At 46.3% G+C, this 17,166-nt stretch overlaps 1 protein-coding gene across 1 annotated transcript in view; it reads right to left on the bottom strand.

The window, feature by feature from the left end:
* The window catches only part of LOC132583609 (lysosomal acid glucosylceramidase-like), a 99,144-nt gene extending 85,679 nt beyond the window's left edge, over positions 1–13,465 (bottom strand). Inside the window, 1 exon segment of the mRNA XM_060255233.1 lies at positions 13,438–13,465. The gene's annotated coding sequence lies outside the window, so the exon portion shown is untranslated.
* Between the last annotated feature and the right edge of the window lie 3,701 nt (positions 13,466–17,166).

The raw sequence follows: 17,166 nt of genomic DNA, 5'->3' as shown, positions 1-17,166 counted from the left end.
CAACATCACTCCATGGCATGCAACATCACTGGATGCGGTTCCATAAACGGTGACCACCTAGCAAGTCATAATGTGTCATTACCTTGCTTCAAGTAACTTACCAAGCCATGTTCAAACCTTTAGGAAGGTAGCCTCAGTGTGAGCACTGAGGAGATTTAACATAGCTACCTTCAGAGAGCCAGTTTGGGTGTAGTGGTTAAGTGCACGTGGACTCTTATCTGGGGAGAACCTGAGTTTGATTCCCCATGCCTCCTCTTAGCACCGCTGTGTGACCTGGGGTCAGCACTAGTTTGCTAGAGTTGTCCTCGCAAGGAGCAGTGCTGTGAGAGCTCTCTCAGCTCCACCTATCTCACAGGGTGTCTGTTTGTGGGCAGGGAAGGAGATTTGTAAGCCGCTCTGAGACTCCTTTGGTTAACAAAGGATGGAGTATAAATCCAATCCTCCTCCTCCTTCACCCACCTCATATTGCTTCTTAAGCTTATTAGTTTTAGGCAGTTACAAAAAATATAGTGAAAATTAGACTCCATTTGAATGGCAGCGGAGAATCAATTACCGAAGCATAAAATTTTGCAGCTGAACGAGTGATTAGGTCTGCTGTTGTTTCTAATAAAGAGGTAATGTCTCCATATGATCTATATTTTGGAGCAAAGAAGAATTAAAATATTTCTAGGCTCAGAAACATATTGCATTCAAACGTCACATGATACAGGGTGTCGAAGTGGGAGAAAGATGTAGAACTATCGGAACAGGAGATAAGTAATGAGAAATATTATCGATATGAGATTGGAAAAATTTAGAGAATTAGAAATGAAATTAATTTGGAAATGGTATAAAACACCAGCTCAACTAGCATATATGATTAAGGGATTGAGATCCAATTGTTGGCACTGCAAAAAAGGAGAAGGGACATTATGTGCGTTTATGGTGGGAGTGTTCAAAAGCGGGCGGAATTTGGGCAGAAGATTTTGGGAAAAGTGCAAGAAGTGTGTAAAGTTAAAGTGAAACTTTCGGGAAGGTGTTATTTATGGGAATATTGGGGGGCCCTAAAGTGGATAAGCCTTTCCAGAAGATATTTAGGCTATGATTTTGGCAGCCCAGGCTGTGATAGCATTTGGTTGGAAAGATACCACGAAATGGACTTTGGATAAAATGGAACAGTTTATTTATACAAATGGATTCAGTCAGATATATTATCAATACGAAAACAAGGAAAGCAAGGAGAGAAAAAGATTGAAGAAATTAAAGAAAGGTGGTATAAATATATAGGATGGGTAAAAACAGGAGGGGCCAATAACGCAAGAAGGCTCAGGCTCCGAAGGGGGTGCATGTGGTTGAAAATATAAATGGGTTCTATAATGGCCAATTTGGGAGGGGTGGGGGGAGGGAGAGAGGGAGGTAATTGATGGATCTGTAATATGAATGTAAGACTCTTTAGCTTGGAGAAACGTCGGACTGCGGGTGACATGATAGAGGTTTACAAGATAATGCATGGAATGGAGAAAGCAGAGAAAGAAGTACTTTTCTCCCTTTCTCACAATACAAGAACTCGTGGGCATTCGATGAAATTGCTGAGCAGACAGGTTAAAACGGATAAAAGGAAGTACTTCTTCACCCAAAGGGTGATTAACATGTGGAATTCACTGCCACAGGAGGTGGTGGCGGCCACAAGTTAGCCACCTTCAAGAGGGGTTTAGATAAAAATATGGAGCACTGTCCATCAGTGGCTATTAGCCACAGTGTATGTGTGTATATAAATTTTTTTGCCACTGTGTGACACAGAGGGTTGGACTTGATGGCCGTTGGCCTGATCCAACATCGGCTTCTCTTATGTTCTTAAGATATCGTAGGCATGTAAGATGGAGAAACAACATGAGTTATCTTACAAAATAAAAAAAAAATTATTAAAACAAACAAACATGATACAGGGTGTCTATACTACCTGAGCCACAGGCCCGTACTCTATCAGATACCTCCTTTGCGAAACTCTAGTTGGTAGGGCATTAAGGTACACTAAAATAAACGCATGCCTATAGCAAGGCACAGTCAAATATGAGAAGAAATCACGGGCCTCTCCGGGTGGAAAAATACCAATAAACTGAGTAGAACAAACATGTTGTGCTGTACAGATTGTACTTGCAATGTAACGTCTTATATATAAGAGGGTGTAGAGAATACTCAAGTAATGTGCAGGTGTCCAAAAGAAGCAAACAATTTAGTTTATTAACATCTCAAGACACCTCCCCAAAGAAGGCTGCACACAAAATCAGGACGAGTCGATTACTGGCTGCCAGTAAAACCAAGGTAATACTTTACACCAGTGTTGGAAGACTGCTCCGATTAAAGGAACATTACATCACAGCAATGTTATAATCATATTTAAATAAACATTTCTTAATTATTCTTAAGGTTTCCAGTCTGGAAACTGTATAAAGGGAGTCCAAGGAAACACTGAGAACTGTAGTTACTGCTCAGCAAGTTTATCCCAGTGGGAAAGAAAAGTTCTCTCTGACTAACCAAGGAAACACCCTTAGATTTCAGGGTGTATAATTTTAACCTTAAGGGGGAAAGCCTTCAGCGAAGCCTGAGCTTCAAGAAATGGTTGTCCCAGTTTAGCTCAGATAATTTGGAATTCCGCGGTGAGGCGGGAATCGGGATTTACAAGTTCTCGCAGAGCTGTTCCTCTCAAGAGCAGTTTCTGTTGGAGCTCTCTCAACTCCACCTACGTCACAGGGAGAAGGAGGAGGAGAAAGAGGGAGAAGGGGAAGAAGGAGCAGCAGAAGCAGCTTTCCCAGGCTCTCTCAGTTGCACAGCAGAGCTACTGAGCTAAGCCTATCTTCCTTTATACAGTGAGGCTCAACAAGCCAGTGGGGTGAGGTTCAACAAGCCAGTGGGGTGAAGAAGAAGAATTATTGCAGATTTATACCCCACCCTTCTCTCTGAATCAGAGACTCAGAGTGGCTGACAGTCTCCTATATCTTCTTCCCCCACAACAGACACCCTGTGAGGTGGGTGGGGCTGAGAGGGCTCTCGCAGCAGCTGCCTTTTCAAGGACAACTCCTGCGAGAGCGATGGCTGACCCAAGGCCATTCCAGCAGCTGCAAGCAGAGGAGTGGGGAATCAAACCCGGTTTTCCTAGATAAGAGTGCGCGCTTAACCACTACAAAAAACTGGCTCTCTAACCAGGCACTACACCCTGTTAAGTCTACATTTTCTTGATTAGCGTCTAAGTCCCAAAGTCCCATTTTATCTGGCACGACCAGCATAGAGACAGTCTCCTGTCTATAGTGCAGACCAGCAACTTTTTCACAAAATCCCAGGGTTATAAAGAGTTTTCCCAAGGAAACTGGCATCACTTATCTCTATTTCATCTTATCTTATCGTATACGTCATCAATTTCCACTTGCATCAACAGATGGTCTCTCACATCTTCCAACAGGGCAGTTGTCTTTATCGTCATCTTCTCATACCTCTTAACATCAACGATAATGCTGCCAAATCAAAACACTGAAGGCTAAGATTGCCCTCCGATAACTTATAATAATAATAATAAAAAATTTTTATTTATACCCCGCCCTCCCCACCGAGGTAGGCTCAGGGCGGCTTACAGAGTGTGGCAAAAGCCATGTTAAACAATAAAACAATTATACATTCAGTACCATTTAAAATTACCATTAAATTTACATAATATAAAAATCTAAAATCAATCTAAAATAATCTTATCTTATTGCTAGCTCAATTGTTGATGTTAGTGATGGCATGGTGTTCATTTCAGGTTTCATCTTGGAAGGCTAGCCGGAAGAGGGCGGTTTTGCACGCCCTATGGAATTGGCTAATGTCCCGTAGGGCCCGCAACTTGTACCTTTCACCTACTTTCTAGTAGCTCTCTCAGCTGAAGTGCTTGATAGGGCTGGATAGCTTGGACCCCTTATGGCCATTTTCATAAGAGAACCAAAAAGAAAAGAAATTCCGCAACACGCAAAAGAAATTCCGCGACCCAAAAGAAATTCCACGACATGCAGGTGGAATGTAAGAGCCTACGAATCGAAGGAGTCTCCTGTTTTGTCAAACCAGATACCAGCCCCGTGTAAACTTTGCACGGCCACCTTGGCGTTAAAAAGTTTGACGGCAGCTGGGTATATTGAGCCCCAGATGAATAAAAGCCGGGCTTTTTTGTAGCAGGAACTCCTTTGCATATTAGGCCACACCCCACTGATGTAGCCAATCCTCCTGGAGCTTGCAGGGCTCTTCTTACAGGGCCTATTGTAAGTTCTTGGCTATATCAGGGGTGTTTGGCTTAATATGCAAAGGAGTTCCTGCTACAAAAAACAAGTCCTGAACAAAGGAAATGACAAATAACAACTGACACCACAGTAGCCAGTCTTTTAACATGAGCAGCTTCCACTGACCAAGTTAATCTCGGGTCAAACCAGACCCCTAAGTATTTAAAATAGGGGACCTCCTCAATATCACTTTACCATGAATTTTCCACTTGTGCTGTACTTGGAATTTCCTCTCCCCCACCCCCCAAAAACACCAATGATTTTGGATTTTTTAACTATAAGGCGTTCTTCCAGACAGTAAGAGACAAAAGCCTTGGTCGGAGAGGACAGTCCTGAGGTTGCTCTTGATAGAAAAACTGCACCAGCATCAAAAAGTAGGATGGAAACTTTTAACGTTAGCGGTGGATGGAAAATAACAGCCCTGGGCAGAGACGACAGATACTATATTGCTGATATATAAATTAAATAATAAAGGGGCCAGCACACACCACTGATGCACTCCCAGCTGTAAAGTACTTTTCCCCCTTTTTCACAAGACGAGAACTTGTGGGCACTCAATGAAATTGCTGAGCAGTCGGGTTAGAACGGATAAAAGGAAGTCCTTCTTCGCCCGAAGGGTGATTAACACGTTGAATTCACTGCCACAGGAGGTGGTGGCGGCTACAAGCATAGCCAGCTTCAAGAGGGGATTGGATAAACATATGGAGCAGAGGTCCATCAGTGGTATATAAGGAACTCTCTGTCTGGGGCAAGTGATGCTCTGTATAATAATAATAATAATAATAATAATAATAATAATATTTTATTTTATTTATATCCCGCCCTCCCCGCCGAAGCAGGCTCAGGGCGGCTAACAACATCGATCCATACAATAAATTATACAACAGGTTTTAAAATCACATTCACTTAAAAACATTCCAATTAAAATTAACATTCCTAGTGCTACTCTGTTAGGTGTAAAAACTATGGCAGAATCATTTCTTGATACTTGGGAGGGGCAATGGTGTGAGGGCTTCTAGTGTCCTGGCCCCACTGATGGACCTCCTGATGGTTTTTTGGCCACTCAGTGACACAGAGTGTTGGACTGGATGGGCCATTGATCTGATCCAACATGGCTTCTCTTATGTTCTTATGTTGAAAAGTCGTCCATCTAACCCACAGTGGATTTGTGGGATGAGATCAGAATCTCAATCAAAACCAGCAGTCTCTTCTCAATAAATGTTAGTTTTAGCTTGTGCTACAATCAAGTACCAAGGGCAACCTTCAAAACCACAAAGGCAGCAGCAAGGACCCCCCCCCCCCCCCGCAACACTTGCTTATATATTAATTGTTTAAGAACAGTATGCTCCTTCCCCCGGCCGGCCACCAAACTGGCAGGGGAAACCCCGCCCCCAGTGATGTCACGGTGCAATGTCACCAACACAATGACATCACATGGAAGAGACAACATCATCTCAGCGATGTCAAGTGAGGATGCTTTGGTTTGAGGGCAAATTTAACAGAGTTCTGCCCTCAACCACAGCATCCCGCGCAACATGGCCAACATGATGACATCACTTCCATGCAATTGGGGCAAAGCCCCTCCTCAAAGGCTTCCTCCTACCCTCCCCCCGCCCGCCAGCAGAATGTGAGCACCTGGCAATTCTACACCTGTTCCATTTATCTGAGTGAATACAGTCACCAATATATCCTTCCATCATGAGAAACTTGGCTTTGGAGAGTTCAAAAGAAATTAAATTGACACCAGGGATTCTTTCTATTTTTCATCTGAGAATTCAGAAAACTAATTTCAGCTGGTCAGACAGGGGGTCACTCTAGTAATTCAGCAAAGTTCCAATTACTCTGAAAAGAAAAGCATGTGATGTAATCGAAGAGATAAAACACACCTGTATTCTGTAAGTGCCTGATAGCAAAAAAAATTTTAGGCGCACACAAGATTAAACCAGCTATTTTTGTAGGTTTCAGGACCTTATCTCCACAGGACCTTATCTCTTGTTTCTAGGCAGGCAACATACACACAACATACACAGCTACCATACACACAAAATCCTACAGTAATTTCTCTCTTCAGAGCACGACATTTATCCGAGAACATCAAAGTTCTACAAAGGATAGTTTTCAAAACTCCATTTTATTGCTCTCAATTTGTTATGGTCTTCACAGAAATGCACTGGATAACTATATTGGGCACCAAAATTATTACATAAACTTATTATTAAAAGTTAAGGGCATATGATTGCTAGCAATAGTTTTCCCCACTTCAAGATAGCTTACCAGATCCATTAAATCAGCAGAGGTAAGAAAATAATCTATAACAGTTGTCCCAAAATTGTTCAAACAGATAAACTCCCCACGGCTTACTCTCTCCTTAAGACCATACAGGGGTGTCAGGTTGGGGGCCAAATCAGGCCCATGGAGAACTCTTATCAGGCCCCTGAGCAACTAACTGTCATCTGCTTCCTACTCCCTCTCTCTTGCTTCCTTCTGCGTAACAGCTTGCTTTGCAAGGCTTGTTCAATTGCACAGGAGCTACAGAGCAAAGCCTCTATTTTCTCCATTGGCTGAGGCTTCTCCCTTGGGGAGGAAGAGGAGGGGCAGAGGTTGTTTTTCCAGGCTCTCTCACACAGCAGAGCTATTGAGCCAAGCCTCTCTTCCTTCTATTGGCTGAGGCTCCTGGGAAAGGAAGGAAAAAGCCAGAGGTTGCCCTTACTGGAGCCTTCACTATCGATGGAGGCCCAGGTAGCTGCCACTGCCAAGTCGGCATTTTTTCATCTGAAGCGGGCAAGGCAGTTGGCTCCTTTCCTAGAGCGCCGGGACCTAGCAACAGTGATCCATGCGACGGTCACCTCAAGATTGGACTACTGTAATGCCCTCTACATGGGGCTGCCTTTGTGTCGAACCCGGAAGCTGCAGCTAGTGCAGAACGCAGCGGCCAGGCTGTTATTAGGACTCCCGAAATGGGAGCATATACAGCCAAAGCTGCGCGAACTGCACTGGCTGCCAGTTACATACCGGGTTCGCTACAAAGTGCTGGTCATTACCTTTAAAGCCCTATATGGCTGAGGACCTGCCTACCTGAAGGACCGTCTCTCCCCATACGAGCCCCAAAGAGCACTGAGGTCAGCAGGGAAGAACAAGCTGACTGTCCCTGGGCCAAGGGAGGCAAAATTACAGACCACACGGGCACGGGCTTTCTCCGTGGCAGCCCCCAGCCTGTGGAATCAACTCCCGGAGGAGGTGCGGGCCCTGCGGAACTTAGATCAGTTCCGCAGGGCCTGCAAGACCATCCTCTTTAGGCAGGCTTTCTCAGAATGCTGACAGAGGATGACTGAACGGAGGATCCAATAAAGTGATTCTTCAATTATTCTTGCCACTATTTAAATATGTAACAGCGCCCGGAACATCTCTGCTGTCGTTAAACTATAGATTATATATGTTATGGACTATATATGCTGGATTAGTGTTGTTTAAAATTTTTTATGCTGTTTTATAATTTTAATGTGTTTTATGTGTTTTAATTACTGTATTTATATTATGTCCTATTGAATGTTGTTAGCCGCCCTGAGCCTGCCTAGGCGGGGAGGGCGGGATACAAATAAAAATTAATAATAAAAAAAAAATAATAATAATTGAAAGGGTGGCTGCTGTGAGAGCCCCCTCGACCTTACAGGGTGTCTGTTGTGGGGGGAGAAGATATAGGAGATTGCAAGCCACTGAGTCTCTGATTCAGAGAGAAGGGAAAGGAAAGGAAAGGTCCCCTATGCAAGCACCAGTCGTTTCCAACTCTGGGGTGATGTTGCTTTCATAATGTTTTCATGGCAGACTTCCCCAGTCATCTACACTTTCCTTCCAGCAAGCTGGGTACTCATTTCACCGACCTTGGAAGGATGGAAGGTTGAGTCAATCTCGAGCCGGCTACCTGAACCCAGCTTCCACTGGGATCGAACTCAGGTCATGAGCAGAACTTAGGACTGCAATTCTGCAGCTTTACCGGTTTGTGCCACAGGGCTCTTTTCGATCTCTGCTACCTAATCTTAAATAGGTACACACATGGCCCCGCCCAACCCGACATGGCCCTGCCCAACAAGGTCTCTTTTAGGTCAGATCCAACCCTCATAACAAATGAGTCTGACACCCCTGCTCCAGGCTGTGGCGTCTTGTGAGCAGAAATTGTAATTTGTGAGCTACTAGCATTAAAGTTGTGAGCTCCTGCAGAAATTAGTTGGCTCTGGGGCCGTATTTCCTGAGCTGAGACAAAACTGTGTGAGCCAGAAGCTAAAAACCTGCGAGCTAGCTCACACTAACTCAGCTTAGAGGGAAGGAACGCTGCACCCCGCCTAAGCAGCAGCTTCCCAAGCTATAAAAAGGTGCAAGTGAGATTCAAGCTAAGATCCACCTAGCCCAGCATCTTCTTTCCCAAAGCGGCCAGCCACAGCTGCCCAAAAAGCCCACAGACAGGCACACACAGAAACAGCCCTCCCCTGCTGCTTATACGCAACATCCACTGTTGAGAGGTACCCTGCCTCTGTACGTGTAGCCTCCATTTTCCCATTGCATCTAAGAGCCACTGACCTACTTCTCCTCCACAAGTTTACCAAGACTCTTGGTGAGCACCGTACGTTCCAGCAGCAAATCGCACCTGCGGGTTCAGGTAATTCGGCCCTTTGAGCTTGTGCTTGCAACTCAGACTGAACTCACGCCAGGGCAGGGAAAAGAGAATCAGGCCCATGAATGGCTATTAAACTGTACCAAGACATATCATAAGAACATAAAGAGAAGCCATGTTGGATCAGACCAATGGCCCATCCAGTCCAACACTCTGTGTCACACACTAGCCAAAAAAACCAGGTGCCATCAGGATGTCCATCAGTGGGGCCAGGACACTAGAAACTTTCCCACTGTTGCCCTCCCAAGCAGCAAAAATACCAAGCATCACTGCCCCAGACAGAGAGTTCCAACAATACGCTGTGGCTAATAGCCAATGATGGACCTCTGCTCCATATGTTTATCCAATCCCCTCTTGAAGCTGTCTGTGCTGGCAGCCGTCACCACCTCCTGTGGCAGTGAATTCCATGTGTTCATCACCCTTTGGGTGAAGGATTTCCTTTTATCAGTTCTTTCACCTGTCAGATGGCCATCCAAAGAATGAGAGCCCACCACCTCCAGAGGAAACCTGTTGCACTGAGGAACTGCTCTGTCAGGAAGTTCTTCCTAATGCTTAGTCAAAAACTCTTGTGATTTCAACTGGTTGGTTCCAGCCCAACCTTCTGGGTCAGGGGTAGAGAACGTTGGCTCTCCAAATGTTTTTTGCCTACAACTCCCATCAGCCCCAGCCACTGGCCATGCTGGCAGGGGCTGATGGGAGTTGTAGGCAAAAAACACCTGGAGAGCCAACGTTCCCTACCCCTGTAAATCTAGGGCCATAGAAAACAACTCTACACCATCCTCTAGATGACAGCCCTTCAAGAACTTGAAGATCATAATCATATCACCTCTCAATTGTCTCTTCTCCGGGCTAAACTTACCCAGCTCCTTCAACCTTTCCTCATAAGACTTGGTCTCTAGACCCCTCACCATCTTTATTGCCCTCCTCAAGACATGCTCCAGCTTGTTTATATCCTCCTTAAATTGTGGTGCCCAAAACTGAACACAATACTCCAGGTGTAACCTGGAGAGGAGGCAGCTGAGAAGTGATAGGATCACCATCTTCAAGTGGTTGAAGGGCTGTCCTATAGAGGATGGTATGGAATTGTTTTCTGTGGCTGCAGAAGGTAGGACCAGAACCAGCAGGTTGAAATTAAATCGAAAGAGTTTCCGGCTCAACGTTCGGAAGAACTTCCTGACCGTTAAGAGTGGTCCCTCCGTGGAACAGGTTTCCTTGGGAGGTGGTGGGTTCTCCTTCCTTGGAGGTTTTTAAACAGAGGCTAGATGGCCATCTGACAGCAATGAAAATCCTGTGAATTTATCTGTGAGTTTCCTGCATTGTGCAGGGGGTTGGACTAGATGACCCTGGAGGTCCCTTCCAACTCTAGGATTCTATGATCACAGCCGTCCTTTTTAAATGTTCCAGGACTGATTGTTTGATGGTTTCTTCTAAAACATTTCCAGGGATAGACGTCAAGGTAGCAACATCCCGTCTAAGCTGTGAAGTCTTGTGAGCAAAAATTCTACTTTATGAGCTACTGGCATTAAAGTTGTGAGCCACTGTGTCAATTAGTTTGCTCTGGGGCCATTTTTCCCGAGCTAAGACAAGAATGTGTGAGCTGGAGGCTAAAAAATTATGAGCTAGCTCACACTAACTCAGCTTAGAGGGGACACTGGTTGGTAGTTACCTGAATCCTCCTTCCCTTCTTGAAGATGGGGACAACATTTGCCCACCTCCAATCTTCCTGCACCTCACCTGCTTGCTCTCCATGCCTCCACCTACCATCCTGACCATATCAAACAATCAGTTGTCTATAGTTAAGTCCTATGCAATAGCTGCATCTGCTCCAACCACTCAGATGGAAGAAGAAAGAGGAGGAGGAAGAGGAAAAGAAGAAATTGGATTTATATCCCGCCCTCCACTCCGAAACTCAGAGCGGTTCACAATCTCCTTTATCTTCCTCCCCCACAAGAGATACCCTGTGAGGTGGGTGGGGCGGAGAGAGCTCTCCCAGAAGCTGCCCTTCCAAGGACAACTCTGCCAGATCTATGGCTGACCCAAGGCCATTCCAGCAGGTACAAGTGGAAGAGTGGGGAATCAAACCCGGTTCTCCCAGATAAGAGTTCGCGCACTTAACCGCTACACCAGAGATATTCGCTTTTGTGATTGCATTTTTTGCAATTACAATATCCTCCTGATATTGTGAGAAAGATGACTGAAAAGGCCAGAATTATACCCAGAGACAGCTTGCTACAAGACGTGCCCAAACAAAATGGCAACAGAACACTACTGGTAGTCACGTACAGCTCACTACTTAAGCCAGTTCAATATATTAAGGACCTACAGCCCACACTGGTTAGTGACACTTCCCTCACACAGGCTCGGGTGGGGGGGACCTTTTCCTGCTTACTACCTGCTGACCTAAAACCCACAATGATCAACTCCTTAACAGTAACATGGACTCTGGTACCAAGGCCTTTAACAAATGAACATGCCAACTTTGCTCTCGTATAGAGCATCTATAGAAAGAACCTGGAAATCTAACAGTTATGTTTTGAGCCCTGTTGTCTTCTATGAATGTATTGTAAAGATTGGGTTCCAGTGATAAAGAAGCCTCCAAACTGAAGAAAGACGGATGAAATGTCTTGATATCTAGAACAAACGTCTTTGGAAGGGCTTCCTTTAGTTCTATGAACTAAATACTGGGATATTGTTACTCCTTTGTGATTGGAAAGCCTGTTTTTGAACTGTCTTCTGTGAATATCTTTTTGCTACACGCTCTTGTTTATTTGAAGTTCTATGTGCAAGCTTGGTCAGAACACCATGACCTCTACATTACACTGTCTGCTTGTTTAAAATTTATGGTGTCTCTTAGCGGTTTTTTAAGCAGCCCCATGGCGCAGAGTGGTAAAGCTGAAGTACTGCAGTCCTAAGCTCTGCTCATGGCCTGAGTTTGATTCCGGCGGAAGCTGGATTCAGGTAGCCGGCTCAAGGTTGACTCAGCCTTCCATCCTTCCGAGGTCGGTAAAATGAGTCCCCAGCTTGCTGGGGGGAAAGTGTAGATGACTGGGGAAGGCAATGGCAAACCACCCCATAAAAAGTCTGCCGTGAAAACGTTGTGATGCGACGTCACACCAGTCAGAAATGACTGGTGCTTGCACAGGGGAACTTTTCTTTCAGTGGTTTTTTATTTACACTCATACAGATCCCAGCAACAACATCCCTGGACTCCGATTCAGCCATACTCTCTCTGGTTCATTCTTCCGCTCATCCCCTAATGTGACTTATGCCATCAGGTGCCACAACAGTCAAAACCATGGAGGGCTATTTTAACCTTCCAGGACATTCAGTTCCTGACCTGAGAGCAGCAGTTCTCTTACAAAGGAATTTCAAAGAGAGACTTAATTGGAACCGATAATGAAGCCCAAGACAATGCATCCTCCTGGACTGAACTATGATACAGGATTCCCGTCTCATCGCCAATGCCGAGTTCTCCATACCGACTACCCCTCTGCATAGCACGCCTAATCCAATCACGCCTGCTATTTATTTATTACTTTAGTTTTCTATCTCTCCCCCCCCCCTCCACAAGCGGACTCAGGGCGGCCTCTGAAATCACTCCAAGATATAAGGGCAAATGAACCCACATTCTAGTTGTACCTCAAGAAGTGAGCAATGACTCATACCCCCGCCACCAGTTTTGTTAAAGTCGCTACTAGATTTCTTGCCCTTTTCTACTAGGACCCCCCCCCCCTGTTATAAACCCTGTGGATGGGACGCGCATGAAACCAGGGCTTTTGGGGCAGCAGGAACTCATTTGCATATTAGGCCACACACCCTGATGTAGCCAATCCTCCAAGAGCTTACAGCGCTCTTCGTGCAGGGCCTACTGTAAGCTCCTGGGGGACTGGCTACATGCCTACATCAGGGGTGCGTGAAAATATGCAAAGGTACAAAAAAAAGCCCTGTCACTTGGGAGGCCCTGGGTTTCAATCTCAGCACAAACTCAGCTTTTTAGCCGAACCGCGATCTTACATACACGCATGCTTACGCACACATATACACACAAACGCCCCACCGCTGCAGCGATATGGAAGCTATTAATCACCAGCCTCCCCTAACCCCGGCTGCCGCCAAGAGATCACCCACTTCTTCGCGAGGCTTAGCAAGAACGACGGGGAATGCTCAAGAGCGCCGGCTGCACTCCCCAGGTCAGGCGGGCAGGGCGCCACCGCCAAGGAGGCAGCGTGTGCCGTTGCCAAACGACCCGTTCACCGCCCAGGAGGATCTCTTCGTTCTTCCACAACCATGCGAGGCTCTCGTGTGAAGCCTCCCAATGCCATTGTGGGCTTGGAAGCCTGCGTCAGCGCCTCTCAAGGAAACCGGCCGCCTCTCTTTGCAAGCAGCAAAGCGGCTGCAGAAGCAGCAGAGCCCTCCTTCTCGTCGCCCCTAAGCACCCCCCAAAAAAGGCACCCGCGCGCCCAAACCCTCCCTCCAAGACGGTGCCCTTACCCTGAGCAATTCTCCCTCCGCGACTGGCAAACGGTTCCGCCCGGCCACGCTGCATTTATGCCAGACCCAAAGGAAGCCGGTCACATGACTCCCTCCCCCGAACCACATGACCCGTTCCTGCGACTGGCATGGCGAGGCCGGGCAGGATAGGGGAAAGCTTGCCGGTTCCGGGTTGAGAGCCAGATCCTGGCGATCGTGGGGGGGGTGGGGGAGGGATCTCACTGAGGCCGAATTAGGGTTGCCAATCCCCAGGTGGGCTACCAAAAAACAACTGTGTTAAGAAATGTCTCACTTTCCAGAATATAGAAAAGGACACATTTCATTTACAAGATGCTATGGTGTCTGTTGCTAAATTTCCATTCATAGGATTTTGGATCGGTTTATGAAAAAGCTGGAAACAGTGAACCGTGAGGACAAGCTGGCGATCGCGTGAAGGTGATTTAGCCTTTATAGCCGATATCGGAGGCTGGCCTCTGCTCTGCGAAAGAATTTGGAGTGATACACCCATTGGAAAGTAAAAAGTTTCTTCAGAGTCGCCCAGTGGATTGGACTATTGTTAAGGGACTTTCTTTTTAACCTTTTGATATTTTGGTATGAATGAATTTGCTGTTGTAGCATCTTGTAAATGAAATGTAATTTTCTATTTTCTGGAAAGTGAGTCATTCTTAACACAAGTTGTTTTTTTGGTTGCAGATCGGTACTGTGTTGCCACTGTGCTGCTCACAATCCCCAGGTGGGGGCAGAAGATCCCTGGTTTGGAGGCCCTTCCCCCCCACCCTGCTTCAGGGTCATCAAAAAGAGGAAGGGGGGGAAGGGAAATGTCTGCTGGGAACTCCATTATTCCCTATGGAGACCGATTCCCATAGGGTATAATGGATAATTGATCTGCAGCTATTTGGGGCTGGGGGGGGCTGGTTTTTTTTTAGGTAGAAGCACCAAATGTTAAGCATAGCATCCAGTGCCTCTCCCCAAAATATCCTCCAAGTTTCAAAAAGAATTGGACCAGGGGGTCCAATGAACCCCCAAAGAAGGTGCCCCTATCCTTCATTATTTCCAGAGGAGGGAAGACATTTAATTTTTATCTAACCCCCTCTTGAAGATGGCCATGCTTGTGGCCGCCACCACCTCCTGTGGCAGTGAATTCCACATGTTAATCACCCTTTGGTGACATGTGGAATTCACTGCCACAGGAGGTGGTGGCGGCCACAAGCATGGCCATCTTCAAGAGGGGGTTAGATAAAAATATGGAGCAGAGGTCCATCAGTGGCTATTAGCCACAGTGTGTGTGTGTGTGTGTATATATATATATATATATATATATATATATTATGTTCTTATGTGTGCGGTCCCTTTCAATGTGATGGCCAGAACTCCCTTTGGAGTTCAATGATGCTTGTCACAACCTTGCTCCTGGCTCCACCTCCAAAGTGTTCTGGCTCCACCCCCAAAGTCCCCAAATATTTTTTGAATTGAATTTGGCAATCCTAGGCCGAATGCCCTCAAGGCCACCCTCCAAAGCTGCTATTTCCATCGAATCATACGAGTTGGAAGGGACTCTCAAGGTCATCTAGTCTAGTTCATCTTTATTTTTATTTATTTGGTGACTTCTATCCCGCCCTTCCCACAAGTGGCTTGGTCGCTGTCGTCAGAAAAGATCGTGTCATTCCAGGAGATCCACCTCCGGAGGAGGTGAGGGCCCTGCGGGACCTTGTTCAGTTCCGCAGGGCCTGTAAGACGACCCTCTTCCGGTTAGCCTACACCTAGCTAAGATGAGAACTCAATGTAGCTTGCCAGACGTCTGTTTTATATGTAACTGGAATGTTTATTGGTTTTAAGGTTTTAACTGTTTTAAATATTTAATTGCCTATATATTTAAAAGTGTTTGACTTTATGTTGACCAATTTTTGGAAGCCGCCCTGAGCCACTTGTGGGAAGGGCGGGATATAAATCCTAAATAAATAAAATAATAATAATAATAAAAAATCTCCATCTGGAGGCTGGCAACCAGAAGCTGGAGGAGTCGCTTGCTTCCACCCACCCCGCGCTCCAGTTGCTGTGGGCTCCCGGGTTTCTGATGCACGCACCCTTGTGCGCCGGACACAACGGACCCTAGAAGGCGTTTTTCTCAGAAGGAAGCCTGGTGACAGGTGCTCTCGGGAAAGCAAGCAAGAGGATTGCGGCCTGGGATTTGGGGTGCTTTTCCTCCCGAGTAAAGCCAAGCCGTGCTTTGTTCTGGGTAAACATGCCTAGAATTGGGCTGTATGCTACGTAGACGCATGCTTTTGATGTAGTGGTTAAGTGTGAGGACTCTAATCTGGGAGAACCGGGTTTGATTCCCCACTCCTCCACTTGCACCTGCTGGAATGGCCTTGGGTCAGCCATAACTCTGGCAGAGGTTGTCCTTGAAAGGGCAGCTGCTGTGAGAGCCCTCTCCAGCCCCACCCACCTCACAGGGTGTCTGTTGTGGGGGGAGAAGATATAGGAGATTGCAAGTCACTCTGAATCAGAGAGAAGGAAAAGGAAAGGAAAGGTCCCCTGTGGAAGTACCATTCGTTTTTGTCTCTCAGGTGATGTTGCTTTCACAATGTTTTCACGGCAAACTTTAACGGGGTGGTTTGCCATGGCCTTCCCCAGTCATCTACGCTTTCGCCCCAGCAAGCTGGGATACAGATAAATTTATTATTATTATTACTCATTTTACCGACCTCAGAAGGATGTAAGGCTGAGTCAACCTTGAGCCGGCTACCTGAACCCGGCTTCCGCCCAAATCGAACTCAGGTCGTGAGCAGAGCTTAGAACTGTAATACTGCAGCTCTAACACTCTGCACCACGGGGCTCTTTTCAGAGAGAAGGGCGGGGTAAAAAACTGCAGTCATCTTCTTTGTAAGCGGGTTGGACAAGGTTGCCAGATCCAGGCTGAGAAACTGCTGGAAATTTGAGGATGGAACCTGGCAAGAACAGGGCTCTCCATTGGTAAACTGCCATACAACCTCCGCCCTCCAAAAGTATCCAGTTGCACTCCGTGAACCTGTCTATCCAGCAACCACGCTGGGCACCACTTTAGGTTGCTATCTTTGTTCCTTTGTTGTCTCCTGCTGGTGCAAAGAGCCTCTGGCGATCTTTTCTACCTTTCATCAGAGAGGTGCTTAATCTGAGCTACCGCAACCCATGTTGGCAAGGTAATTATCGTAGCAACAGCGCACAACCTGATTCAAGTGTAGATAAAGGAGATTTCTCAGGAGCTAATATACTTGATTGGTTAAGAGGAGAGACAAGGGATAGGTTCTTAACCAGCGCTTTTTGAGTAGGAAAAGCCCAGCAGGAACTCATTTGCATATTAGGCCACACCCCCTGACACCTAGCCAGCCGGAACTGCGTTCCTGCTTTTAAAAAAGCCTTGTTGCTGACTATATCTCTAGCTGAATGAGGGAGGGAGGGAGGGACTGAGAAGGGGAAAATTGCCCACAGAGTAGCAATCTGAAGACTTGGCAAGGAATGACACTTAACAAGAGAGAGAAGGTGCTTTCCTCACCAGGGCTTTTTGGGTAGAGAAAGCCCAGCAGGAACTATTTGCATATTAGGCCACGCCCCCTGACCACCATTGTTTCACACAACTCTGCCTCCCCCCCCCTTCCTCCACAAGGGAGGAACCTCAACCAATGGAGAAAATTGAGGTTTTGCTCTAGGAGGATTGGCTACATCAGGGGTGTGTGACTCAGGGCCTTTTCT

Source organism: Heteronotia binoei, chromosome 1 (genome assembly GCF_032191835.1).
Source record: "Heteronotia binoei isolate CCM8104 ecotype False Entrance Well chromosome 1, APGP_CSIRO_Hbin_v1, whole genome shotgun sequence".
NCBI classification, from domain to species: domain Eukaryota; kingdom Metazoa; phylum Chordata; class Lepidosauria; order Squamata; family Gekkonidae; genus Heteronotia; species Heteronotia binoei.
The sequence above is the reverse complement of the archived record's forward strand: the minus strand, read 5'-3'. Positions and strand labels throughout refer to the sequence as shown.